Source organism: Ranitomeya imitator, chromosome 6, assembly GCF_032444005.1.
Source record: "Ranitomeya imitator isolate aRanImi1 chromosome 6, aRanImi1.pri, whole genome shotgun sequence".
In the NCBI taxonomy this organism is placed as follows: domain Eukaryota; kingdom Metazoa; phylum Chordata; class Amphibia; order Anura; family Dendrobatidae; genus Ranitomeya; species Ranitomeya imitator.
The window spans coordinates 466,464-493,906 of record NC_091287.1 but is presented as its reverse complement, the minus strand read 5'-3'; the positions used below and the strand labels follow the sequence as shown (position 1 = coordinate 493,906).

The following is a 27,443-nucleotide window of genomic DNA, read 5'->3' as shown; positions in this document are numbered from 1 at the left end:
GTCATTAATCTTTGGTTGCTCTGACGCCCAGGATCCTCACTGATCAGCAGAATGTCTGTATGGCGTATGATCAGAAGTCATTAATCTTTGATCGCTCTGACGCCCAGGATCCTCACTGATCAGCAGAATGTCTATATGGCGTATGATCAGAAGTCATTAATCTTTGGTTGCTCTGACGCCCAGGATCCTCACTGATCAGCAGAATGTCTGTATGGTGCATGATCAGAAGTCATTAATCTTTGATCGCTCTGACGCCCAGGATCCTCACTGATCAGCAGAATGTCTGTATGGCGTATGATCAGAAGTCATTAATCTTTGATCGCTTTGACGCCCAGGATCCTCGCTGATCAGCAGAATGTCTGTATGGCGTATGATCAGAAGTCATTAATCTTCGATCGCTCTGACACCCAGGATCCTCACTGATCAGCAGAATGTCTGCACAGCGTATGATCAGAAGTCATTAATCTTTGATCGTTCTGACGCCCAGGATCCTCGCTGATCAGCAGAATGTCTGTATGGCGTATGATGAGAAGTCATTAATCTTTGATCGCTTTGACGCCCAGGATCCTCACTGATCAGCAGAATGTCTGTATGGCGTATGATGAGAAGTCATTAATCTTTGATCGCTCTGACGCCCAGGATCCTCGCTGATCAGCAGAATGTCTGTATGGCGTATGATGAGAAGTCATTAATCTTTGATCGCTTTGACGCCCAGGATCCTCACTGATCAGCAGAATGTCTGCACAGCGTATGATCAGAAGTCATTAATCTTTGATCGCTCTGACGCCCAGGATCCTCACTGATCAGCAGAATGTCTGTATGGCGTATGATGAGAAGTCATTAATCTTTGATCGCTCTGACGCCCAGGATCCTCGCTGATCAGCAGAATGTCTGTATGGCGTATGATGAGAAGTCATTAATCTTTGATCGCTTTGACGCCCAGGATCCTCACTGATCAGCAGAATGTCTGCACAGCGTATGATCAGAAGTCATTAATCTTTGATCGCTCTGACGCCCAGGATCTTCGCTGATCAGCAGAATGTCTGTATGGCGTATGATGAGAAGTCATTAATCTTTGATCGCTCTGACGCCCAGGATCCTCACTGATCAGCAGAATGTCTGTATGGCGTATGATGAGAAGTCATTAATCTTTGATCGCTCTGACGCCCAGGATCCTCGCTGATCAGCAGAATGTCTGTATGGCGTATGATGAGAAGTCATTAATCTTTGATCGCTTTGACGCCCAGGATCCTCACTGATCAGCAGAATGTCTGCACAGCGTATGATCAGAAGTCATTAATCTTTGATCGCTCTGACGCCCAGGATCCTCACTGATCAGCAGAATGTCTGTATGGCGTATGATGAGAAGTCATTAATCTTTGATCGCTTTGACGCCCAGGATCCTCACTGATCAGCAGAATGTCTGCACAGCGTATGATCAGAAGTCATTAATCCTTTTTTTAAACTCTTTATTGACAGATTCCATAGGATAAAGTTACAAACACATAATATAACAGTATATGGTCAGCATGATCGTCTCACCCTTCACAATACATGCAAATAACATTACACTCAATAATAGAGTAAACAGAGAAAAGTGAACAAACAATATAGAACTTGGCATATTAGGATAATTTCCATTATGGAGCATTGCACACTCAATTGAATTAACAGGTTCTCTATCAAAATTGAGATCACGTAGCAGTTTGGGTCATAATAAACGTACACTCTTGCAGCTTACACATCGTCACCTTCCATATGTTGACATGGACATCGGGGTGCATATCGTGAGATAGATGAAGTCATAGCATTAGGGGACAGGTGCGTTAAGCGCGAGTCATACCATCTCCCCCATATCCTGTGGAACTTCTGGGGACATCCTCTATTTCTATAATATATTCTCATATGGTATTATATTATGAACTCATTTTTCCCACTGGTTGATAGTGGGAGACTTCCCCCCCATCCACCTTAGTGCTATTGCTTTTCTAGCAATACACAGAACTTCCCGAAGAAATCTCCTATCATAGTGCGACCCCAGTTCTTCATCCACAATTCCTGAGATGCATACAGAACCTCTGGGTCTCACTCAATAGGTATCCCCCAGTTATCTGCTCTAATGTAGTTATCACTCCAGTATCTTCGTATTATCTCACAATTCCAGACAAGATGGCAGAAGTTCGTTCCCGACTCCTCACACCTATGGCATCCATCAGAAGTTAGTCTGCCAAATCTACGTTGTCTGCTCGGGGTCAGGTAGTCTTGATGATTTGCGGCTGGCGGCACCATCGTACGCGCCTCTAGGGCATCATCCCACTGATCATCAGTGATAGAGGGGATTAATTGCCGCCATTTACTCTCTCTAGCAACTTAAGTAGAAGCAATCCTGGAGTTTAGTAGAAAGGAATATAGGGCGGATATTATGGCCGTGGCTCCTTGAGTGGTTAGTACTCCTCTCAATGGGTATCTGGATATTCGCATCCTAGGATATGGAAACTGGTGCACTATGGCGTGTCTCATTTGCAAGTTTCTATAAAAATTCTTATGACGGATCCCAAATTTTATATGAATCTGTTCAAATGCTAAAATTTCATTTTCAAAAATTTGTTTAAGTGGTATTCCATATTGCTTCCAGAAAATTGGGTCCTTTCAGCTTTTGAGGTGTGGAAACTCGGGATTATCCTATAACGGAGTCACTCCTCTTTGGTCAGTGAATTTCATGATACGATTACTTTCTTGCCACAACTGTATTGCCAAACTGTGTGCAAACAAACCTTGTGGCGGTCAATATGATCCTTCTAATATTGCCCGTGGTGTATTCCCACCCAAGAAGTGTATACGATGGGCTTCTGCATTAGCAAGTCTGCCCCCAACTATCCAATGCTTCAAGTAATGTATCTGACCGGCCAGATAATACAAAACTAGGTCGGGTACCGCGTAACAAAAAGCACAAGGTAAGCGATACTCAGGGACATGGCCAAGGTAAGGAAGGCTGAAAAACGATCACCTTTGAACAAGAAACATAAGATAAAACGTTAAGACTGGGCCAAGAAATATCTTAAGACTGACTTTTCAAAGGTTTTATGGACTGATGAAAGTAGAGTGACTCTTGATGGGCCAGATGGATGGACCAGAGGCTGGATCAGTAAAGGGCAGAGAGCTCCACTCCGACTCAGACGCCAGCAAGGTGGAGGTGGGGACTGGTATGGGCTGGGATCATCAAAGATGAACTTGTGGGACCTTCTCGGGTTGAGGATGGAGTGAAGATCAACTCCCAGACCTACTGCCAGTTTCTGGAAGACAACTTCTTCACGCAGTGGTACAGGAAGAAGTCGGTATCGTTCAAGAAAAACAGTATTTTCATGCAGGACAATGCTCCATCACATGCCTCCAACTACTCCACAGCGTGGCTGGCCAGTAAAGGTCTCAAAGAAGAAAGAATAATGACATGGCCCCTTGTTCTCCTAATCTGAACCCCATAGAGAACCTGTGGTCCCTCATAAAATGTGAGATCTACAGGGAGGGAAAACAGTCCACCTCTCGGAACAGTGTCTGGAGGCTGTGGTGGCCGCTGCACGCAATGTTGGTCGTAAACGGATCAAGGAACTGACAAAATCTATGGATGGAGGCTGCTGAGTGTTGTTTTTGCATGTCAGAAATGTTTATTTCTAAATGTTGTGCAGTTATATTGGTTTACCTGGTGAAAATAAACAAGTGAGATGGGACTATATTTGGTTTTTATTGAGTTGCCTAATAATTCTGCACAGTAATAGTTACCTGCGCAAACAGATATCCTCCTAAGATAGCAAAATCTAAAAAAACCCAATCCTAATTTCCAAAAATATTAAGCTTTGATATTTATGAGTCTTTTGGGTTGATTGAGAACATAGTTGTTGATCAATAATAAAAATAATCCTCTAAAATACAACTTGCCTAATAATTCTGCACACAGTGTATATCTACTGCATTTCCCTAATCCACCCAGTCAGGAATTCCATGATAGAAGGAAATTACATTAGTCTGGCATGACTTGTTTGCTACAAACCCATGCTGGCTCTGGCTAATTACTGTATTCTTATCCAAGTACTTACATACATGCTGTTTAATAATTTCAAAGACTGACATTTCCTAGTAAAGAAGGCTCACTGGTCTATTTACCTGGTTCCATTTTATTTCCTTTTTTAAAGATAGGGACAACATTTGTCTTTCTCCAATTTTCTGAAACTTCTAATGCTCTCCAAGATTTTTCAAAGATTCTGTCTAGTGGTTCTGCAATTTCCTCTTCCTCTAACCCTCTCAGTACCCTAAGATGTAATTCATCTGGAACAGGAGATTTAAATGTATTTAAATTAGCTAGATGTTCCCTCACCATATCGGTTTAGTGTGGATTATTTTATTCCTTCAATGACACAACGAAGATTAGTTGATGTTACTATTACTTTCTTAGAAAACACAGATGCAAAATATGAATTTAAAATTTCGGCTTTCTCAACATTATTTTAGACCACTTCCCCCTTTTCATCCTGTAAAAATCCTATAGCATCTTTGACTTTTGTTTTGCTTTTAACATACTCTCAAAACAAATTTTTATTGCTTTTGGTCTCGCTTGCAAACCTCAGTCATTACTGGCTTTAGCTCTTCTAACTCTTATATAGAGAAAAGCGGGGGCTGTATTGAAACCCCAAAGCAATAAATTCACTAGTAGCAATTTGGGGCTATAAAAAAGCAACACATAATCTTTAATCCATTACTCTAAAAGATATCATAAAAAGAATATATAAAAAATGTAAAGTGCACCTGTGCTAAACATCAAACCAAACAGTGCAGTTATAGATCAGCAGGGGTATACCGCCAGATATTTCTGTATACGATATTAGAACCATATACCACCCCTTATCCACATTATGTAAGAAAAAGCTTATTGACACAAATGGGATTATCCTGGCTCAATATACAAATCACATCAATGTACTCGTTTGATTCAAGCTCATAATCCTTAGGCTGTTGCAAATATCATTCACTTAAGTCAGGCTTCTTATTGCGTCTTTATCAATGAAAAGACAGTGGACCACCATCACATTCTTGTGGTGAAATATGTATAAATATATATGTGTGCAGTGAACTATGTACAGGTTTATTGTGTGATCTGTCCTGAAGGCTGTAGGTCTCACCCGGGTGTTAATATGTATTTTCCTGAGACAAGAGACTTTTGTCTCCAATTTCACCAGGGGGTCGTGCTGGGAACCAAGAAGAAAGGGAACATTTGACACCTCCTAGCCCTTTGGAAGAGAGATGTCAATTGCATCCTGACACTGTCTATCTGTGGGAACTTTTACACAGGGTATCTCGGAGTAAATGGTGTGTTCATTGGGGGAGTGGCTGTGGTCAAATCAAAAACAAGCAGTTACGGTGTTGGCCTGAGGGTCTGGTCGTCTGACCTCCAGAGTAAATCTATAAATTAGGCCTGCATACATAGAATCATGTTCACATGTGAGGGCAGCCTGGGAAGCTGATGTGTTCCACCAATTCCATATTCACCACCCCTCAGGTAGCAGAAAGCAGACTACAAGTAAGCTATTTCTGTAATCTCCTGTTTATTTTATACTGTTTTGCATATATGTATGTCTTTTTATTATCATTTTTTATACCTTTTTTTCTTACTGTAAGCACTGAATCTTTTTTGTATTAAAGCATAAAACCTTAACAAGTTGAACTTTGAATGTTGTAAAGAATCCATAGCCTAAGGTGTGTGAGCCTTATGAGTGGTAGACAGTATTAGTAATTCCTGGGACTCATCGCCCATGTATTCGATGAGTGGTGGCAGTGTGTATGAGCGGGTGTGTGGCCTGGGTCGGGGTGTGATTTATGCTCCCATTACAGCATAGGACAGAGATTGAATGCTGGACTGAGAGTGGGGAGATAGATTAACCCTTGCAGGCGCAACCCCAAGTCACGTGCCGTGCTGAGAGCGGGTACATGACGAATTAGTGGCAGCGCCGAGAGGGTTCCGTGACAATTCTAATTTAGCATGAGTACAGAGTGATCAGTACCTCATTCGATATTTCATAATAAATGTTTATCCGAGTTCCACAATCTAACCTCAGTGGATTAACGGCAGCATACTGAAAACAGGAAAGAGGCCCGACACTAATACAGTATACAGAAATATTTGGTGGTATACCGCTGCTGATCTATAACTGCACTGTCTGGTTTGATGTTTAGCACAGGTGCACTTTACATTTTTTTATATATTCTTTTTATGATATCTTTTAGAGTAATTGATTAAAGGTTACTTTTTTATAGCCCCAAATTGCTACTATGCTCTTCTAACTCTTGCCCTGCATTCCCTGCAGACAGCATTACATTCTTCTTTAGATATGCCCCCTCTTTCCATTTAATATACATTTCTTTTTAACAAATGATAAAGTTCTGTGTTCATCCATCCTGGTCTCTGTAAATGCTACCAATTCTTCCTTCTCTTCGGGATTCTTACTGACTGTGCAGTGAGAATTTTATTCAGCAAAATCTCCCATCCTTCTTGGACATTTCTGTCCTTTAGGACATCCAGCCATTTGGACCTTTCTTACCCTCTTTCTGAGTCCAATAAAATCTTCCTTTCTGAAGTCCAGCCTTAAAGTCCGAGTCCTCACTGGCCTTCCTCCTCTTGTAATCCAAAATTCAAGGATAGCATGATCACTGCCTCCTAAATTCCCAGCCACCTTTACTTCCTCAACCATTTCCTCCCTATTGCTAAGAATTAGGTCCAAGATGGCAGATCCTCTTGTTCGCTCTTCTACCTTTTGAAAGATAAAGTTGTCAGCAAGATATGAATTTTCCGTACTCTTTACTTTTGCTTGAGAGAGATTCCCAAGAAATATCTGGATAGTTAAAATCTCCCATGACCACTATGTCATACGTTTTTGAGAACAGAGGCACCGGATGTAAAAAGAGTTCATCCATGTCTTCAGCTTGCACAGGCGGCCTTTAGTAATCACCTACAATAATGTCCTTTCTGTTCTTCTCTCATTGTATTCTTTCCCAGTTTCTGCAGAGCTACCAGTCTCTGAAGCTTGGATCTCTGTGGAGATGTACGCTTTCCTAACATACAATGCAGCACCTTCTCCCTTCTTGTTAATCCAGTTTCTAATAAATAAGTTGTAGCCTTCAAGGTTTGCATTCCAAGCAGGTGTATCATCCCACGAAGTGTCAGTAATGACTTTGCTATCATATCTCTCTTCAAATTCTACTTGTTTCTGTTTTCCATGCCCTGTGCATTTGTATAGACATTTTAGTTCGTAGTCTTGCTCCTCTATTTTCATTCAAAATTTGTTGTTTCTGTTCTATATTTCCACTTCTAATAGAAGTGCTCTAAAAAAAATTCATTAGTTTCATATTTTTTCTGGCCATATATTTCCGATCCCATATTGCTGTAGTTTAACCCCTTTACCCCCAAGGGTGGTTTGCATGTTAATGACCAGGCCAATTTTTTTACAATTCTGACCACTGTCCCTTTATGAGGTAATAACTCTAACGCTTCCATGGATCCCAGTGATTCTGACATTGTTTTCTTGTGACATATTTTATTTCACGTTGGTGGTAACATTTCTTCGATAAGACGCGTTTATTTGTGAAAAAAAACAACAGAATTTTGGTGAAAATTTCACAATTTTCCAACTTTGAATTTTCATGCCCTTAAATCACAGAGATATGTAACACAAAATAGTTAATAAGTAACATTTCCCACACGTCTACTTTACATCCGCACAATTTTGGAACCAAATTTTTTTTTTGTTAGGGAGTTAGAAGGGTTAAAAGTTGACCAGCAATTTCCCATTTGTACACCATTTTTCTTAGGGACCACATCACATTTGAAGTCATTTTGAGGGGTCTATATGATAGAAAATACCCAAGTGTGACACCATTCTAAAAACTGCACCTCTCAAGGTGCTCAAAACCACATTCAAGAAGTTTATTAACCCTTCAGATGCTTCACAGGAATTTTTGGAATGTTTTTTTTTTTTAAATGAACATTTAGCTTTTTTTTCACAAAAAATTTACTTCAGATCCAATTTGTTTTATTTTACCAAGGGTAACAGGAGAAAATGGACCCCAAAAGTTGTGGTGCAATTTGTCCTGAGTACGCCGATACCCCATATGTGGGGGTAAACCACTGTTTGGGCGCATGGGAGAGCTCGGAAGGGAAGGAGCGCCATTTGACTTTTCAATGCAAAATTGGCTGGAATTGGGATGGGACGCCATGTTGCGTTTGGAGAGCCACTGATGTGCCTAAACATTGAAACCCCCCACAAGTGACACCATTTTGGAAAGCAGACTCCCTATGGAACTTATCTAGATGTGTGGTGAACAGTTTGAACGCCCAAGTGCTTCACAGAAGTTTATAATGTAGAGCCGTAAAAATAAAAAATCTTTTTTTTCCACAAAAATTATCTTTTAGCCCCAAATTTTTTATTTTCCCAAGGGTAACAGAAGAAATTGGCCCCCAAATTTTGATGTCCAGTTTGTCCTGAGTACGCTGATACCCCATATGTGGGGGTGAACCACTGTTTGGGCACACGTCGGGACTCGGTAGGGAAGTAGTGGCGCTTTGGAATGTAGACTTTGATGGAATGCTCTGCGGGCGTCATGTTGCATTTGCAGAGCCCCTGATGTGCCTAAACAGTAGAAACCCCCCACAAGTGACCTCATTTGGAAACTAGACTCTCAAGGAACTTCTCTAGATGTGTTGTGAGAACTTTGAACCCCCAAGTGTTTCACTAAAGTTTAGAACGCAGAGCCGTGGAAATAAAAAAAAAATTCCAACAAAAATAATTTTTTAGCCCCCCAATTTTTTTATTTTCCAAAGGTTAACAGGAGAAATTGGACAGCAAAAGTTGTTGTCCAATTTGTCTTGAGCACGTGGATACCCCATATGTGGGGGTAAACCACTGTTTGGGTGCACGGCAGAGCTCGAAAGGGAAGGAGCACTGTTTTAAATTTTCAACACAAAATTGGCTGGAATTGAGATCGGGCGCGATGTCGTGTTTGGAGAGCCCCTGATGTGCCTAAACAGTGGAAACCCCCCAATTCTAACTCCAACCCTAACCCAAACACAGCCCTAACCTGAACACACCCCTAACCCCAACTCTTGCCCCAACCCTAACCTTAACTTTAGCCCCAACCCTAAATTTAGCCCTAACTGAAACCCTAACCGGAAAATGGAAATAAAAACTTTTTTTTATTTTATTATTTTTCCCTAACTAAGGGGTGTTTGATTTACCATTTATAGCGGGATTTTATGTTTGGCAGCTGTCACACACTAAAAGACATTCCCGTCTGGACTACTGCAACTCTCTTCTGATCAGTCTCCCTCTTACCAAACTTTCTCCTCTCCAATCCATCTTGAATGCGGCAGCCAGGGTCATATTTCTGTCCAGCCGCTTCACCGATGCCTCCATCTTGTGCCAGTCATTACACTGGCTACCCATTCGCTACAGGGTCCAGTATAAACTCATATCTCTCACCCACAAAGCTCTCCACAGTTCTGCACCGCCTTATATCTCCTCTCTCATCTCCGTCTATCACCCTACACGTGCCCTCCGTTCTACAAATGACCCAAGACTAACATCCCCCGTAATCCGAACCTCGCACCTCCGTCTCCAAGACTTCTCTCGTGCTGCGCCAGCTCTCTGGAATGCACTTCCCCGACGATCAGACTGATACCTAGCCCTGACCTATTCAAGCGCGCTTTAAAAACCCATCTCTTCAAACAAGCCTACCACATCAACTACTCAGTAAACTAACTTTGTCCTGTTCCCTCCTTCCAAATATTATCTGCATGTGAATCCGCACCCTACTATTCATCTGTCTCCACACCCTCCACCATGCACACGATAACTGCACTTGATACTTGACTATTGCACTTAAACACACGGGCTGATGACCGGATCATGCAGCTTTATATGAGAATCCCTATTTATTATAATTGCCAGACCTGAAATAACGAGCACTTTTCACCTATTGTGTCCCCCCATTTCCTTGTAGATTGTAAGCTTGCGAGCAGGGACCTCACCCCTAATGTCACTGTTTAAATTGTCTTAACTTGTACTGAATTTATTGTCTGTACGTGTCCTCGCTTAATTGTAAAGTGCTGCGGAATATGTTGGCGCTATATAAATAAAAATTATTATTATTATAAAAGACGCTTTTTATTGCAAAAAATAGTTTTTGCATCAACCCATTTTGAGAGCTATAATTTTTCCATATTTTGACCCACAGAGTCATGTGAGGTCTTGTCTTTAGCGAGACGAGTTGTTATACAATAAAAACTATTTTATATAAAAAAATAATTATTTTTGCATCGCTTTATTCTGAGAGCTATAACTTTTTATTTTTTTGCTGATGACACTGTATGGCGGCTCGTTTTTTGCACTTTTCAGCGGTACCATGTTTATTTATATACTCACTACTAGAGTTGAGCGACCTTGACCTTTTTAGAGTCGAGCCGGGTTTCGCGAAACCCGACTATCTCAAAAGTCGGGTCGAGTGAAATCGGCCGATTATGACGTAAAGTCGGGATCGACCGAAACACGAAACCCAATGCAAGTCAATAGGGCAGCATAGTCGGCAGTGAGTGGGGGCCAGGAAAACACCTAGAGTGCCCATTTTAATGTCAAAACCATCCATTCTTCTTAATGAAGCTTGTCAAGCGTAATTTACCTTATAATAATTGGAAGGCATTTGAAATTGGGGGTCATTTGGCTAAAGTTGTGGTGGGTAGGGCTGGTTCAAGTAATTAGTGGGCCCAGGAAATCTGGACCACGTCACGGCAGTGGAGCAGGGAGAGGTAAGTATTTCAACTTTGCAAGTGCTGTGAACCTGAGCAAGCAGGGGGGGCCCACTCGTTGGCATTGGCACTGGCACAGGGCCCCTCAAAGTACAGCGGTGTGTTTGCACGGCGGGGGCGCCTCCCACCGGCAGCAACACTTTTGCGTACTATGAGAGGCCCTGTGCCAGTGACGTCGCCAACTAGTATTCCTCCCCCCACCTGATGAAGGAACCTGCACTTTCATCTGCACCTTCCTCTTTGTCCCCGTGTAAGGTGGTATGGTATGCGGGAAGAGCAACCTGACTTTCAGCAGGGTCACAATGTTGTTGTGTAGCGTGCACGGGGAATGTTGCGTTATGGGTCAATGTACCAGCAGACTCATCTATCACCGGCTGGGCAATGGGCAGGATGAGGAGGAAACACAGATATAGGCCCAAATAATAAAGTGGGCTAAATGCAGTTCAAAATTGGTAACACAGGAATAACCAGGGGGCATTGCAGTGGAGGACAACTGGAATGAGAGGCTGACACAGAGAGTAGGCCCAAATCAGTAAGTAGTCGAAATGCAGTTCAAAATTGGCAACCGTAGTAAACAGGCGGCACAGCTTTGTTCAGTGGAGGAGAACAGCAAGGAGTGGCAGACACCGATAGTAGGCCCCAACCCAACTAGTAGGCCAAATGCAGTCTAACATTAACAACTACTTAACGAGCGCCTGAAAACGGAATTTCAGGACAGGAAACCAGGAGAACAGCAAGGAGCGGCAGACACTGTTAGTAGGCCCCAAACCAACTAGTACGCCAAATGCAGTTGTTCCATTTAACCACAATTTAACGAGAGCCTGAAGATAGAAGCTCAGGAAAGGCAACCTGGAGAACACCTTGGAGTGGAACACACAATCTCTCTCCACCCCATACCCATTTTGTAGGCCTAATGCTGTGTAGTTTTCTACAACTACTAAACGAGAGTCGGAAGACCGAAGCAATGGCAAGGCAACCTGGGGAACACCTTGGAGTGTAACACACCATCTCTCTCCACCCGATACCCATTTTGTAGGCCTAATGCAGTGTAGTTTTCTACAACTACTAAACGAGAGTCGGAAGATCGAAGCAATGGCGAGGAAACCTGGAGAACACCTTGGAGTGTAACACACCATCTCTCTCCACCCCATACCCATTTTGTAGGCCTAATGCTGTGTAGTTTTCTACTACTACTAAACGAGAGTCGGAAGACCGAAGCAATGGCAAGGCAACCTGGGGAACACCTTGGAGTGTAACACACCATCTCTCTCCACCCGATACCCATTTTGTAGGCCTAATGCAGTGTAGTTTTCTACAACTACTAAACGAGAGTCGGAAGACCGAAGCAATGGCAAGGCAACCTGGGGAACACCTTGGAGTGTAACACACCATCTCTCTCCACCCGATACCCATTTTGTAGGCCTAATGCAGTGTAGTTTTCTACAACTACTAAACGAGAGTCGGAAGATCGAAGCAATGGCGAGGAAACCTGGAGAACACCTTGGAGTGTAACACACCATCTCTCTCCACCCCATACCCATTTTGTAGGCCTAATGCTGTGTAGTTTTCTACAACTACTAAACTAGAGTCGGAAGACCGAAGCAATGGCAAGGCAACCTGGGGAACACCTTGTAGTGTAACACACCATCTCTCTCCACCCGATACCCATTTTGTAGGCCTAATGCAGTGTAGTTTTCTACAACTACTAAACGAGAGTCGGAAGACCGAAGCAATGGCAAGGCAACCTGGGGAACACCTTGGAGTGTAACACACCATCTCTCTCCACCCGATACCCATTTTGTAGGCCTAATGCAGTGTAGTTTTCTACAACTACTAAACGAGAGTCGGAAGATCGAAGCAATGGTGAGGAAACCTGGAGAACACCTTGGAGTGTAACGCACCATCTCTCTCCACCCCATACCCATTTTGTAGGCCTAATGCTGTGTAGTTTTCTACAACTACTAAACGAGAGTCGGAAGACCGAAGCAATGGCAAGGCAACCTGGGGAACACCTTGTAGTGTAACACACCATCTCTCTCCACCCGATACCCATTTTGTAGGCCTAATGCAGTGTAGTTTTCTACAACTACTAAACGAGAGTCGGAAGACCGAAGCAATGGCAAGGCAACCTGGGGAACACCTTGGAGTGTAACACACCATCTCTCTCCACCCGATACCCATTTTGTAGGCCTAATGCAGTGTAGTTTTCTACAACTACTAAACGAGTCGGAAGATCGAAGCAATGGCGAGGAAACCTGGAGAACACCTTGGAGTGTAACATACCATCTCTCTCCACCCCATACCCATTTTGTAGGCCTAATGCAGCCTACTTTCCGACAACTACTAAACGAGAGCATGAAGATCGAAGCTCAGGAAAGGCAACCTGGGGAACACCTTGGAGTGTAACACACCCTCTCTCTACACCACGGAAGGGCTGATTCTTAGGAAGGAAGGCTGTCGGAAAGAAGCAGGGCGCGTCCGAGGGTGATTATATTCTTATTAGGTATATACTCACCCTCGGACGCGCCCTGCTTCTTTATTTGTAATGAATGTTTATTTGCAATGTGGTTTTGACTTACTCTATTTTTTTGGTAAATAATGATTTTATTATTTTCATTGTTTTGCATCTTCTTGGCAATAATATAAAGAAGACGCGACAGGACAACACTCGGTGGATGCCATATCTGTGTTTTAAATTGAAAAAAACTTTCAGTTAACTACTTGCAGGAGAAAGTTATTGTAGCTGTTGGCCATTTTTAGTACTGTACCAGATTTTTGTTGTATGTGTTTGTTTTTAATGTTAAAATGTCTGCATTTGATATCTCTCCAGTATTTTCTTTTTTATAAGCAAAATACTTATTTTTATATTTTCTGATGTTGGTTCAAGGGGTACACGGGCAGCAGTAGACAGGTCAGTGGAGGCCTAGTGGAAGGAGGGACCGCAGACAGGCTTCGAAGCCCTAACATAATAAATTGGCCTGGCTGTAGGCAATTTACAATTGGTTCCAGGGGAACACGGGCGGCAGTAGACAGGTCAGTGGAGGCCTAGTGGAAGGAGGGACCGCAGACAGGCTTCGAAGCCCTAACATAATAAATTGGGCTGGCTGTAGGCAATTTAAAATTGGTTCCAGGGGAACCCGGGCAGCAGTAGACAGGTCAGTGGAGGCCTAGTGGAAGGAGGGACCGCAGACAGGCTTCGAAGCCCTAACATAATAAATTGGGCTGGCTGTAGGCAATTTAAAATTGGTTCCAGGGGAACCCGGGCAGCAGTAGACAGGTCAGTGGAGGCCTAGTGGAAGGAGGGACCGCAGACAGGCTTCGAAGCCCTAACATAATAAATTGGGCTGGCTGTAGGCAATTTAAAATTGGTTCCAGGGGAACCCGGGCAGCAGTAGACAGGTCAGTGGAGGCCTAGTGGAAGGAGGGACCGCAGACAGGCTTCGAAGCCCTAACATAATAAATTGGCCTGGCTGTAGGCAATTTACAATTGGTTCCAGGGGAACACGGGCGGCAGTAGACAGGTCAGTGGAGGCCTAGTGGAAGGAGGGACCGCAGACAGGCTTCGAAGCCCTAACATAATAAATTGGGCTGGCTGTAGGCAATTTAAAATTGGTTCCAGGGGAACCCGGGCAGCAGTAGACAGGTCAGTGGAGGCCTAGTGTAAGGAGGGACCGCAGACAGGCTTCGAAGCCCTAACATAATAAATTGGGCTGGCTGTAGGCAATTTAAAATTGGTTCCAGGGGAACCCGGGCAGCAGTAGACAGGTCAGTGGAGGCCTAGTGGAAGGAGGGACCGCAGACAGGCTTCGAAGCCCTAACATAATAAATTGGGCGGGCTGTAGGCAATTTAAAATTGGTTCCAGGGGAACCCGGGCAGCAGTAGACAGGTCAGTGGAGGCCTAGTGGAAGGAGGGACCGCAGACAGGCTTCGAAGCCCTAACATAATAAATTGGGCTGGCTGTAGGCAATTTAAAATTGGTTCCAGGGGAACCCGGGCAGCAGTAGACAGGTCAGTGGAGGCCTAGTGGAAGGAGTGACCGCAGACAGGCTTCGAAGGCCTAACATAAGAAAAATGTCAATACAATGGTATTGACAGTGCCAGGCATTGAAGGATGTCAGCGCATAGACTAAACATTGGTGGTGCTGTGAGAGAAAATTTTGCAAGTGGTAAAGCACTGTTTGACCTGGGGGGGGACTGTCTTGTGGCCGGCGGTACAGGCCCAGGGCCCCTCATATTACAACGGTGTGTCTGACGTTGGGTGCGCACCACCACCGCCAGACACTTTATTGTACTATGAGGGACCTAGTGGCAGTGCCGTCGACCAAAAGCGGGCACACCCACCTCTTCAGACAAACAGTACTCTCACGGGTGCTGGCGCCAAGTGGCGATACCACGGCCCCGTGTGGGGACTTTGGCCATTTAGGGAGGTGTTAACATGTCGGATGCTGGACAATCAGGTGCTGCAAATTACGAGATTGGAAAAGTCGTTCAGAATAGTCCACAGGCAAGACCTTTACATAGGAAAGCTAGGTGTCAGCCGGGCAAGGTGGGGCAAAAGATTTCGAAATCCAGTTGTGGTTCATTTTAATGAAGGTTAGATCATCTACATTTTGGGTAGCCAGACGAGTCCTTTTTTCTGTTAGTATTGAACCTGCAGCACTGAATACTCTTTCTGATAGGACACTAGCTGCCGGGCAAGCAAGCTCCTGCAATGCATATTCTGCCAATTCTGGCCAGGTGTCTAATTTTGATGCCCAGTAATCAAATGGGAATGACGGTTGAGGGAGAACGTCGATAAGGGATGAAAAATAGTTAGTAACCATACTGGACAAATGTTGTCTCCTGTCACTTTGAATTGATGCTGCAGTACCTGTCCTGTCTGCGGTCATAGCAAAATCACTCCACAACCTGGTCAGAAAACCCCTCTGTCCAACGCCACTTCTGATTTCTGCCCCTCTAACTCCTCTGGTCTGCTGGCCCCTGCAGCTCGTGTTAGAACGATCACGGGCGCTGTGTGCAGGGAATGCCAGAAGCAAACGGTCAACAAGAGTTGATTGTTTGGTTGCTAATATTAGTTCCAAGTTCTCATGTGGCATTATATTTTGCAATTTGCCTTTATAGCGAGGATCAAGGAGGCAGGCCAACCAGTAATCGTCATCGTTCATCATTTTTGTTATGCGTGTGTCCCTTTTGAGGATACGTAAGGCATAATCCGCCATGTGGCCCAAAGTTTCAGTTCTCAAATCTGCGGTTGTGCTTGGTTGAGGGGCAGTTTCAGGCAAATCCACGTCACTTGTGTCCCTCCAAAAACCAGAACCCGGCCTTGCCGCGCCAACAATTTCCACTGGCCCCGGAAAAGCTTCCTCATTAAAAATATAATCATCCCCATCATCCTCCTCGTCCTCCTCCTCCTCTTCGCCCGCTACCTCGTCCTGTACACTGCCCTGGCCAGACAATGGCTGACTGTCATCAAGGCTTTCCTCTTCCTCAGTTGCAGACGCCTGATCCTTTATGTGCGTCAAACTTTGCATCAGCAGACGCATTAGGGGGATGCTCATGCTTATTATGGCGTTGTCTGCACTAACCAGCCGTGTGCATTCCTCAAAACACTGAAGGACTTGACACGTCTTGAATCTTCGACCACTGCACACCTGACAACTCCATGTCTGCCATCCTACTGCCTGCCCGTGTATGTGTATCCTCCCACAAAAACATAACAGCCCGCCTCTGTTCACACAGTCTCTGAAGCATGTGCAGTGTTGAGTTCCACCTTGTTGCAACGTCTATGATTAGGCGATGCTGGGGAAGGTTCAAAGAACGCTGATAGGTCTGCATACGGCTGGAGTGTACGGGCGAACGGCGGATATGTGAGCAAAGTCCACGCACTTTGAGGAGCAGGTCGGATAACCCCGGATAACTTTTCAGGAAGCACTGCACCACCAGGTTTAAGGTGTGAGCCAGGCAAGGAATGTGTTTCAGTTGGGAAATGGAGATGCCAGCCATGAAATTCCTTCCGTTATCACTCACTACCTTGCCTGCCTCAAGATCTACAGTGCCCAGCCACGACTGCGTTTCTTTCTGCAAGAACTCGGACAGAACTTCCGCGGTGTGTCTGTTGTCGCCCAAACACTTCATAGCCAATACAGCCTGCTGACGTTTGCCTGTAGCTGCCCCATAATGGGAGACCTGGTGTGCAACAGTGGCAGCTGCGGATGGAGTGGTTGTGCGACTGCGGTCTGTGGACGAGGTCTCGCTTCTGCAGGAGGACAAGGAGGAGGAGGAGGGGGTGCGAATGGCTACAGCCAACTGTTTCCTAGACCGTGGGCTAGGCAGAACTGTCCCAAACTTGCTGTCCCCTGTGGACCCTGCATCCACCACATTTACCCAGTGTGCCGTGATGGACACGTAACGTCCCTGGCCATGCCTACTGGTCCATGCATCTGTTGTCAGGTGCACCTTTGTGCTCACAGATTGCCTGAGTGCATGGACGATGCGCTCTTTAACATGCTGGTGGAGGGCTGGGATGGCTTTTCTGGAAAAAAAGTGTCGACTGGGTAGCTCGTAGCGTGGTACAGCGTAGTCCATCATGGCTTTGAAAGCTTCGCTTTCAACTAACCGGTAGGGCATCATCTCTAACAAGATTAGTCTAGCTATGTGGGCGTTCAAACCCTGTGTACGCGGATGCGAGGCTAAGTACTTCCTTTTTCTAACCATAGTCTCATGTAGGGTGAGCTGGACTGGAGAGCTGGAGATCGTGGAACTAGCGGGGGTGCCGGTGGACATGGCAGACTGAGAGACGGTGGGAGATGGTATTGTTGCCGCCGGTGCCCTAGATGCAGTGTTTCCTACTACGAAACTGGTGATTCCCTGACCCTGACTTCTTTGGCCTGGCAAAGAAACCTGCACAGATACTGCAGGTGATGCAGAAAATGGTGGCCCTACACTGCCGGAAGGGATGTTGCGTTGATGACTAGCTTCATTGGCCGAGGGTGCTACAACCTTAAGGGACGTTTGGTAGTTAGTCCAAGCTTGCAAATGCATGGTGGTTAAATGTCTATGCATGCAACTTGTATTGAGACTTTTCAGATTCTGCCCTCTGCTTAAGGTAGTTGAACATTTTTGACAGATGACTTTGCGCTGATCAATTGGATGTTGTTTAAAAAAATGCCAGACTGCACTCTTTCTAGCATTGGATACCTTTTCAGGCATTGCAGACTGAGCTTTAACCGGATGGCCACGCTGTCCTCCAACAGGTTTTGACTTTGCCACGCGTTTTGGGCAAGATACGGGCCCGGCAGATGGAACCTGTTGCGATGTTGATGCCTGCTGCGGCCCCTCCTCCTCCGCTTCAGAACTGCTGCCGCCTGCACCCTTTTCCCCCAATGGCTGCCAATCGGGGTCAAGAACTGGGTCATCTATTACCTCTTCTTGTAGCTCGTGTGCAACTTCGTCTGTGTCACCTTGTCGGTCGGTGGTATAGCGTTCGTGATGGGGCAACATAGTCTCATCAGGGTCTGATTCTTGTTCAGCACCCTGCGAGGGCAATGTTGTGGTCTGAGTCAAAGGACCAGCATAGTAGTCTGGCTGTGGCTGTGCATCAGTGCACTCCATGTCAGATTCAACTTGTAATGGGCATGGACTGTTAACTGCTTCACTTTCTAAGCCAGGGACGGTATGTGTAAAGAGCTCCATGGAGTAACCCGTTGTGTCGCCTGCTGCATTCTTCTCTGTTGTTGTTTTTGCTGAAGAGGACAAGGAAGCGACTTGTCCCTGACCGTGAACATCCACTAACGACGCGCTGCTTTTACTTTTACCAGTTTCACGAGAGGAGGCAAAAGAGCTAGAGGCTGAGTCAGCAAGATAAGCCAAAACTTGCTCTTGCTGCTCCGGCTTTAAAAGCGGTTTTCCTACTCCCAGAAAAGGGAGCGTTCGAGGCCTTGTGTAGCCAGACGACGAACCTGGCTCCACAGCTCCAGACTTAGGTGCAATATTTTTTTTCCCACGACCACCTGATGCTCCCCCACTACCACTACCCTCATTACCAGCTGACAATGAACGCCCCCGGCCACGACCTCTTCTACCAGACTTCCTCATTGTTTTAAAAACGTTACCAAACTAACGGTATTTGTTGCAGTCCCACAACTTACACGGTGAGCTATAACTTCAGTATGATTTAGCTACCCCTTTACAGGTGGGTGAGATCGCAAGGAAAAGCAGGCACAATGTTACACACTCCGTTGTTGGTGGCAACAAATGAGAGAGATGCCACACACGCAGGACTGTCACTGAAGCGCAAATGTAAATATTAATATCCCACTGATTTGTGTTTTTTTTTTTAAAAAGGAGACTTTAGAAAAAAAAAAAATGATTTTTTAAGGAAGAATTTATAAACCAAATAAAATGAAATGATTTTTTCAGGGAGAATTTAGAAAACAAATAAAACATAAAATAGCCTTTCTAGGGCCCAGTGAGTGCGCGATGACGCACACAGGAGTCAGGAGTGGCACACAAGCCCAGAGGCCAATATTTATCTCCCACTGATTGATTTAGTGATTTTTTCAGGTAGATTTTGGAACCCAAATCAACCAAAAAAATAAATAGGCTTTCTATGGCCCACAATTGGAGAGAGATGGCACGCTCAGGACTGGCACACAAGCCCAGAGGCCAATATTAATCTCCCACTTTTTTTTTTTTTTTCCAGGGAAAATTTATAAACCCAATAAAAAAAATAATAAATAGGCTTTCTATGGCCCACTATCTGAGAGAGAGAGATGGCACGCTTAGGACTGGCACACAAGCCCAAAGGCCAATATTAATCTCCCACTGATTGATTTATTGATTTTTCAGGTAGATTTTGGAACCCAAATCAAGCAAAAAAATTAATAGGCTTTCTATGGCCCACTGAGAGATGGCACACACAGGAGTAAGGAGTGGCACACAAGCCCTGAGGCCAATATTTTTCTCCCACTGATTGATGTTGTGATTTTTTCTGGTAGATTTTGGAACCCAAATCAAGCAAAAAAATTAATAGGCTTTCTATGGCCCACTGAGTGAGAGATGGCACACACAGGGATGGCACTCTAGCAGAAATGCCAATCTTAATCTCCCACAAAAAAAAAAAAAAACAGGGACTGTCCTTCAATTACTATCTCCCTGCAGTAATCTCAGCCAGGTTTTGCAGGCAGCAATAAGGAGTGGACTGATGCACAAATTAAATAAAAAGTGTGTACAAACCAAAAAGGTAGCTGTGCAGAAAGGAAGGAACAAGAGGATTTGTGCTTTGAAAAAAGCAGTTGGTTTGCACAGCGGCGTACACACAGCAATGCAGCTATCAGGGAGCCTTCTAGGGCAGCCCAATGAGCTACAGCGCTGAGGGGAAAAAAAAAATGTAGCTTCCACTGTCCCTGCAAACAAAAGGTGGTGTTGGGCTGTGGAAATCGCTACAGCAGAAGCGGTTTTGTGGTTAATGGACCCTGCCTAACGCTATCCCTGCTTCTGATGAAGCGGCAGCAACCTCTCCCTAAGCTCAGATCAGCAGCAGTAAGATGGCGGTCGGCAGGAACTCCTCTTTATAGCCCCTGTGACGCCGCAGACAGCAAGCCAATCACTGCAATGCCCTTCTCTAAGATGGTGGGGACCAGGACCTATGTCATCACGCTGCCCACACTCTGCGTCCACCATCATTGGCTGAGAAATGGCGCTTTTCGCGTCATTGAAACGCGACTTTGGCGCGAAAGTCACGTACCGCATGGCCGACCCCGCACAGGGGTCGGATCGGGTTTCATGAAACCCGACTTTGTCAAAAGTCGGCGACTTTTGAAAATGTTCGACCCGTTTCGCTCAACCCTACTCACTACCTTCGGTCTAACATAACAGACAGCCGAAACGAAGAGATCCAGGATGAAATTAAAATAAGGCTTTATTACGGACAAAAATTACATCCAGTGCCATAGTGCACAAGCACCTTAACAAGAAATGGGAGGCCACGTAGTATATATTGCTAAAAGCATATGATGCAAGGTAGTAAATGCGAGTCCTACATTAATCCGGTATTAATCCACTTCAGCTGCCTAAGCATGCATATAGTGTAACCATTACAGACATATGCAAAACCAGAAACCAATGCAATATCTACCTGCAGCTGACCCAGCGTCCCACCTCACCTCAACGCGCGTTTCGCAACAGGCTTCTTCCGGGGGCGTGTCTGGGGCGGGTAAGTGTGGAGTTTTTATCGTACATAAGCACCAATAGGATGTGATACCGGAGTCATGTGATCACAAGTGTTGCCGAGTAACACCAGGCTATCTTTGGCGCATGTACCTCTCTTCCCCACTTCCTGGAATAAAGGTCACTTCCGGACCTGCGCTCACTGGAAGGCACAAGCGGTCCAGTTCGGATGCGCTCTGTACTGGTCTCCGGGAACCAAGCAGGGAGCCCCATCCCTGCGCAATGCTTCTCTATGCCACCGAATCGCAGTATTCCGGGGGGTTATAGTGCCGGGAGCCGTCCGTGACTTCTCCTGGCACTTAGTGCCGGGTGTCAGCTGTGAGAATCAGCTGATACCCGGCCACAATTTGCCGCGCTCCCCCGGTACTATTCATCCATGGGGATTAAGTCCCAGGACACATGGACGGAATAGTACGTCGGATGGCAGAAAAGGGTTAAGGCTATGTTCACACGTTCCTGATTTCCCTGCTGATTTTTCTGCACTAAAAACCGCAGCTCTTGGCAGAAAACGCAGGTGCATTTTATGGTGTTTTGGTGCGTTTTTTGATGCGTTTTTTAGTGCAGTTTCTGTGTGTTTTCTAGGAAGTTTTTTTAGGGTTAAAATGGCTGAAAATACCCTAACCCTACCCCTACCCCTACCTCTAACTGTAGTGGGAAAAAAAAATTATTTTTATTTTATTATTGTTACTACCTATGGGGGTGATAAAGGGGGGGGGGGCATTTACCTTTTTTTTTAATTTTGATCACTGTGAGGTTATCACAGTGATCAAAATGTGCCTGGAACGAATCTGCCGGCCGGCAGATTCGGCGGGCGCACTGCGCATGCGCCCGCCATTTTGGAAGATGGCGGCGCCCAGGGAGAAGACGGCCGGACGGACACCGGGAGGCCCGGTAAGTACAAGGGGGGGGGGGGAGATTAGGGCACGGGGGGGGGGGGGCGTCGGAGCACGGGGGGGTGGCATCGGAGCATGGGGGGGGTGGGATTGGAGCACGGGGGGGCAGCCACACTGCAGCAGTTCTGCACCACAAACCGCAGAAAACCCGCAGATATTTTTTTCGTCTGCGGGTTTGACCTCACAATTGAGGTCTATGGGTGCAGAACCGCTGCAGTTCCGCAAAAAGAAGTGACATGGTACTTCTTTTTTACCGCAGCTATTCAGCGCGTTTTTTTGGGGGATTTTCCGCAATGTGGGCACAGCAGTTCCTGTTTTCCATAGGGTACATTGTAATGTACCCTGCATGGAAAACAGCTGTGGACCCACAGCGGGAAAATCGTGGCGTTTCCGCATTAAAAAAAGGATGGTGTGAACATGGCCTAAAGCTCTCCTGACGAAGTGTAGTAAGGCGTCTACAAAGTACTGTATGTTTTACTATTTTCCTAAGGTGCAACCCACCATCTCTAGCAAGGAGTCCAGCAAGGTACATAGCATATAACTATGGGTAAGAGGAGCACAGAACCAACCTTTGTACATGAATTCTCAAACTCCGCGACATTGATATTCCCTGGGAAAAGCACATTCCAATACGCGTTGGGATTGCCATTCTCCATTTTGTCCGACAGCCTGGTCTCTCTGCTTCTCCCTGGTAAGATGAACCTTTTCCAGCCTCATATTAATGATGCATAAAGGGTTTGAGAATACAGGTACAAAGGTTGGCTCTGTGCTCCTCTACAGATATGTACCATGTACCTCGTATTGAATCATTGATGTCACTCATCCATCTGTCTTTATACAACTTTTACTAATTTTTTACTTTAAAAATAATGGTTATTAAAAATCACTACTTAAACTTTCGATACTCCGCTTGCTCCTGCTTTTCACATGTCAGTTTGAGGAGGTTTTTTGCTTGTGACCCATTGCACCAGTTCTGGTGTAGCGTCTCACATTTAATATGCAACTGGGTTGCCGGTTTGTAATGGGTAGTCAGTCGTCTATAGGACTGGAGAGTCTTGATACCTAGCAGACACGCCTTTGATCTGGGCACCTGGAAGACAGCACACTTCTCGTGAAGTAATGTCCGGCCAGCAGATAGCGGCTTCTGCTCCTCTCAGTAGGGAATCCCCCATGACCACCATTCTCCTTTTCTTCTTCACCACAGCGCTTCTATTTCTCCCTGTAAGAGGCTTCCGATTTCTTACTGGAGTGTTCTTTGTGGACAGAGCACTTTTTTTGATATACATCTTCATAGTTGTCCTGCACGAGAGCCTGGTGGCGGTTCTTCAGCGGTATGGGTGCTGACGGCCTCCTCAGCTCCTGCTTCTTTGGCCACAGGCTTCCATTTCTCTTCTTCTGCAGGTACATAGAAAGCTGCTTCTCTTCCAACATTCTGAATAGTTATTTCGACTGTCATTCTCTTCTGCAGGAACGATGAAAAGTTCTTCTGTTGCAACATTCTGAAGAGATTCTTCTGCTCTCAAGGAAATCCTCCTTTGTTGCGCTTCAGTGTTTCTATTCTCTCCTGAAGACTTTGCACCTTTTCCTCTAACAGAGTCAGAAGCTTGCATTTCTGGCACGTAAAGTATATATATATATATATCTGTAAATATATAGCGCACACTGCAGCTCACCATACGGGTAATCTCCTTCTCCATATTGAACAAAATGAATTTCTGTGGAATCGCAGTAAAGATTTGACAATTTCAGCTCGATCCAGTTGCACCCAAAGATCCTCAGACTCGCGGTGACTCTTCCCACAATGCAAATTATATCTCTGGAGCTTCAGTTTCTGGTTTTCAGAATGTCTGTACAGTATGTGATCAAGAGGTCATTAATCTTTGATCGAATTGATACCCATGATCCTCACTGATCAGCAGAATGTCTGTACAGCGTATAGACAATCCATGATGCCATCGGACTGAGCATTTAGTACCACATCGGAGGTATCATAAATCAATATACATTGCAGTGGAAGGGTACTCTCCCCACGAGGGCTAGCAATCTAGATGCTTCTATGTGAATTACACAGCTCAGCATACGGGAATTAGGAAGTGATGTATACATGGGACAAAGAAGAGACCACCTTAATTACAATCCCGAGCTGACAGTCTCCTAGACTTAGACAACAGACAAATACAAGTAGGAAATTGGCTGTGGCGGAGGTGATTAACATGCAGGCACCCCATTGCGAAGCGACTGATTAAAGCAAATAAGCAGCGTTTCTCCTTGCGGAGAGTGACATGTTAAGCATGTCGAGATGAGACTTCAAGCCGCAATGCTCCTCTGGGAAATAAGCAAATTGTCTCTTCAGAGAGGAAGAGGACTAGAACTCTAGTGCCACCACGAGGGGCAGGACCCCGAAACACGGTGTCTGCAAATTGAGATCTGGTTTGGCTTTTATCCCAAGTCATGTGACAAGGCTCGTTAAAGGGTCGACATTGACTGTTAGGATGGCTACTTCCAATAGGTGGCACTAGAGTTCTAGTCCTCTTCCTCTCTGAAGAGACAATTTGCATAAAGCAAATAACTAACACTTATAAAGATGGCTATTGTCACCCAGGATACACATTTCTTTCATCAGAACAGTTTCAGCTAGATGTATGTCTCCAAAGAAAATATGGAATGTAGGAGTTTGTATAAATCAGATATTGATGAAACACACATGTTCAGCGCCATGGGCGAACTGGGGAAGAAGACATATTTTCTTATAACCGTAACCCATGCCATTCTCCCTTAATCGTCGGCGTATCATGTAATTGTACAGATGATAGGGGCAGCATAGAGCTGTTCAACACAAAAATCACTGCGGAACCTTCCAGAAATCTTGACAAATCCAATCAAGCATTAGCATCGGCATGTCTCTGGACAGGTGCAACAAGTATAATTTTAAGAGCGTAAACTTCAAGTGTTTACGCTGTACCATAGCGCAGAGGACAGAAGGGCAGGAAAGACTAAGGATTTGGGGACAATAGAATGTTTCCACCGATCTTTGTCAGTCATCTACTGATCTACTAAAAGGACTAGTAGGAGAACTGAAGAGACAAATACTGAAACCTTCTTGAGTGTAGATGGGATAAGACCCAAGCAGTTCTCGGAACACAAAATCAAAATTAATAGCACAACTACAACCCACACAATGGAACCCTTTTAATGGCTTTGATGAAATTCCTCTTTAATAGGTACAAAAATATTCTATCAGCAACAGCTGTGGGGTGACTGGCAATTAATGAGGAGTGGCTGAGCGTTCACTGACCAATAATGAAACAGGGTCACTGGCAAATGATGGGGCGCAGTTGTGGAGTCCCTGCGCAGGGGGTCTATGCAGCCACTTTCTTTGCAATGGTCAGCAGGAATATGAAACACCAACTTTGTGTGTTGACAATTTTCTGTCCCTTTAGGCTCTTCCTGACTTCAGAGCCACATGGCTAATGTCCCATACTTTGCGGGCCACATTACCAGATATGAATATTGGCTTTCATTCTCTTGTATTACTGTGCAGCCTCCCCATCAGGCCAGAATTAAAGGGAATCTGTCATCACATGTGACCTATGTAAACTATTAATATGGGCACACAGGTTATAGACTGCAAAAGAGAGTGACCCCGGTGTGTATCAGATCAGAGACATTATTTTGGAGAAATCATCCTATCACTTTATGTATATGATCTCTTCCAGGATATGGGGATACGCTGTACGGAAGATAATTTCACCTCCAGAGATTATTTTAAGGGAACGGGGCGTTATCAGTGTGATATGTAATGGCCGCTTTCTGCTCTCACTGTAGAGTTGTGATTATAACGGACACATCTGCCGCTTTCATCTCACAGGAGCCCATAAAATCCAGCAGAGCTGTGTGTGATTGTAACTGACAGATCTGCAGCTTTCATCTCACAGGAGCCCATATAATCCAGCAGAGCTGTGTGACTGTAACTGACAGATCTGCAGCTTTCATATCACAAGAGCCCATACAATCCAGCAGAGGTGTGTGTGATTGTAACAATTCAGCAGAGCAGAGTGTGATTGTAACTGACAGATCTGCCGCCTTCATCTCACAGGAGCCCATACAATCCAGTAGAGCTGTGTGTGATTGTAACTGACCAGCTTCCATCTCACAGGAGCCCATACAATCCAGCAGAGCTATGTGTGACTGACAAATCTGCCGCCTTCATCTCACAGGAGCCCATACAATCCAGCAGAGCTGTGTGTGACTGACAAATCTGCCGCCTTCATCTCACAGGAGCCCATACAATCCAGCGGAGCTGTGTGATTGTAACTGACAGATCTGCAGCTTTCATCTCACAGGAGCCCATACAATCCAGCAGAGCTGTGTGTGACTGACACATCTGCCGCCTTCATCTCACAGGAGCCCATACAATCAGCAGAGCTGTGTGTGATTGTAACTGACAGATCTGCCACTATCTCACAGGAGCCCATACAATCCAGCAGAGCTATGTGTGACTGACACATCTGCAGTTTTCATCTCACAGGAGCCCATATAATCCAGCAGAGCAGAGTGTGATTGTAACTGACAAATCTACAGGTTCCTTTCAGTTTTCAGCTCACAGTTAGACAGGGCAGTAATATTGTTACAATAGCGCAGATCTCAGAGAGAAGAACTGTATTGGTAAGAAGACAAGGTTCATTACTCCTGTTCTGTGTTAGCTACTTGTCTCACACTGGTAAGGCTCTCTTCTATTTAAAATCAGCTCTGGAGCTGGAGTTATCTTCCGGGCAACGTCCACTCCATATAGTCTGGAATAGATGATTTACATAAAGTAACACAAGATTATTTATCCACAAGGCATCTTATATGAAGCACACAGGCATCACTCTTTTCAGCAGTCTATAACCTGCATACCCAGATTAATAGTTAAAATAGGTCAAATGTGTAATGTGGGTGTGCACTCACTGTGCCATGTGCCAGGCTTCCACTGGAGAAACTTGACTATGTGGTGCTCACTAGAGCCTCGGATGGTGAGGTTAGGCTTGGCTGCAGGTACACAGCAGATACCACTCCAGGAGAGTCCCCAGGACTGCAGCAGCTGCCCGTAGGGTCAGAGGCACAGGTGCGAGGTACAAAGGGGAGAGGCAGAGGCAAAGTCAGACGGTCCAAGGTCGGGGCAGGCATCACAGGATCAAAAAACGTAGCGAAAGTCAAGAGCGGAGAGGTCAGGCAGGATACTCATCAGCGCCGGGTCATTAAAGGAAAGATGAATACAGAAGGATGCATACACATGGGCCTACCGAGCAAGAAATACGTTCAAGCAAAGAATGATGGGTGCAGCGGCCTAAAATAGGCCCTGCTGGCAAAAGATAGGCCAGGTAACCAAATCACTGCAGGACACAGCAGGGTTAAATTCCTAGAGAGACCAGCCAAGCCCACCTGAGGCCAGATGGATTCCACATGCACCAGCAGCAACACAGAGGAGCACAGGAAG

The 27,443-nt window shown here is 45.2% G+C and overlaps 1 protein-coding gene across 4 annotated transcripts in view; it reads right to left on the bottom strand.

Moving 5' to 3' along the window:
• Positions 1-27,443, bottom strand: part of AGAP3 (ArfGAP with GTPase domain, ankyrin repeat and PH domain 3) — a 494,399-nt gene that overhangs the window by 147,891 nt on the left and 319,065 nt on the right. The window lies entirely within an intron of this gene.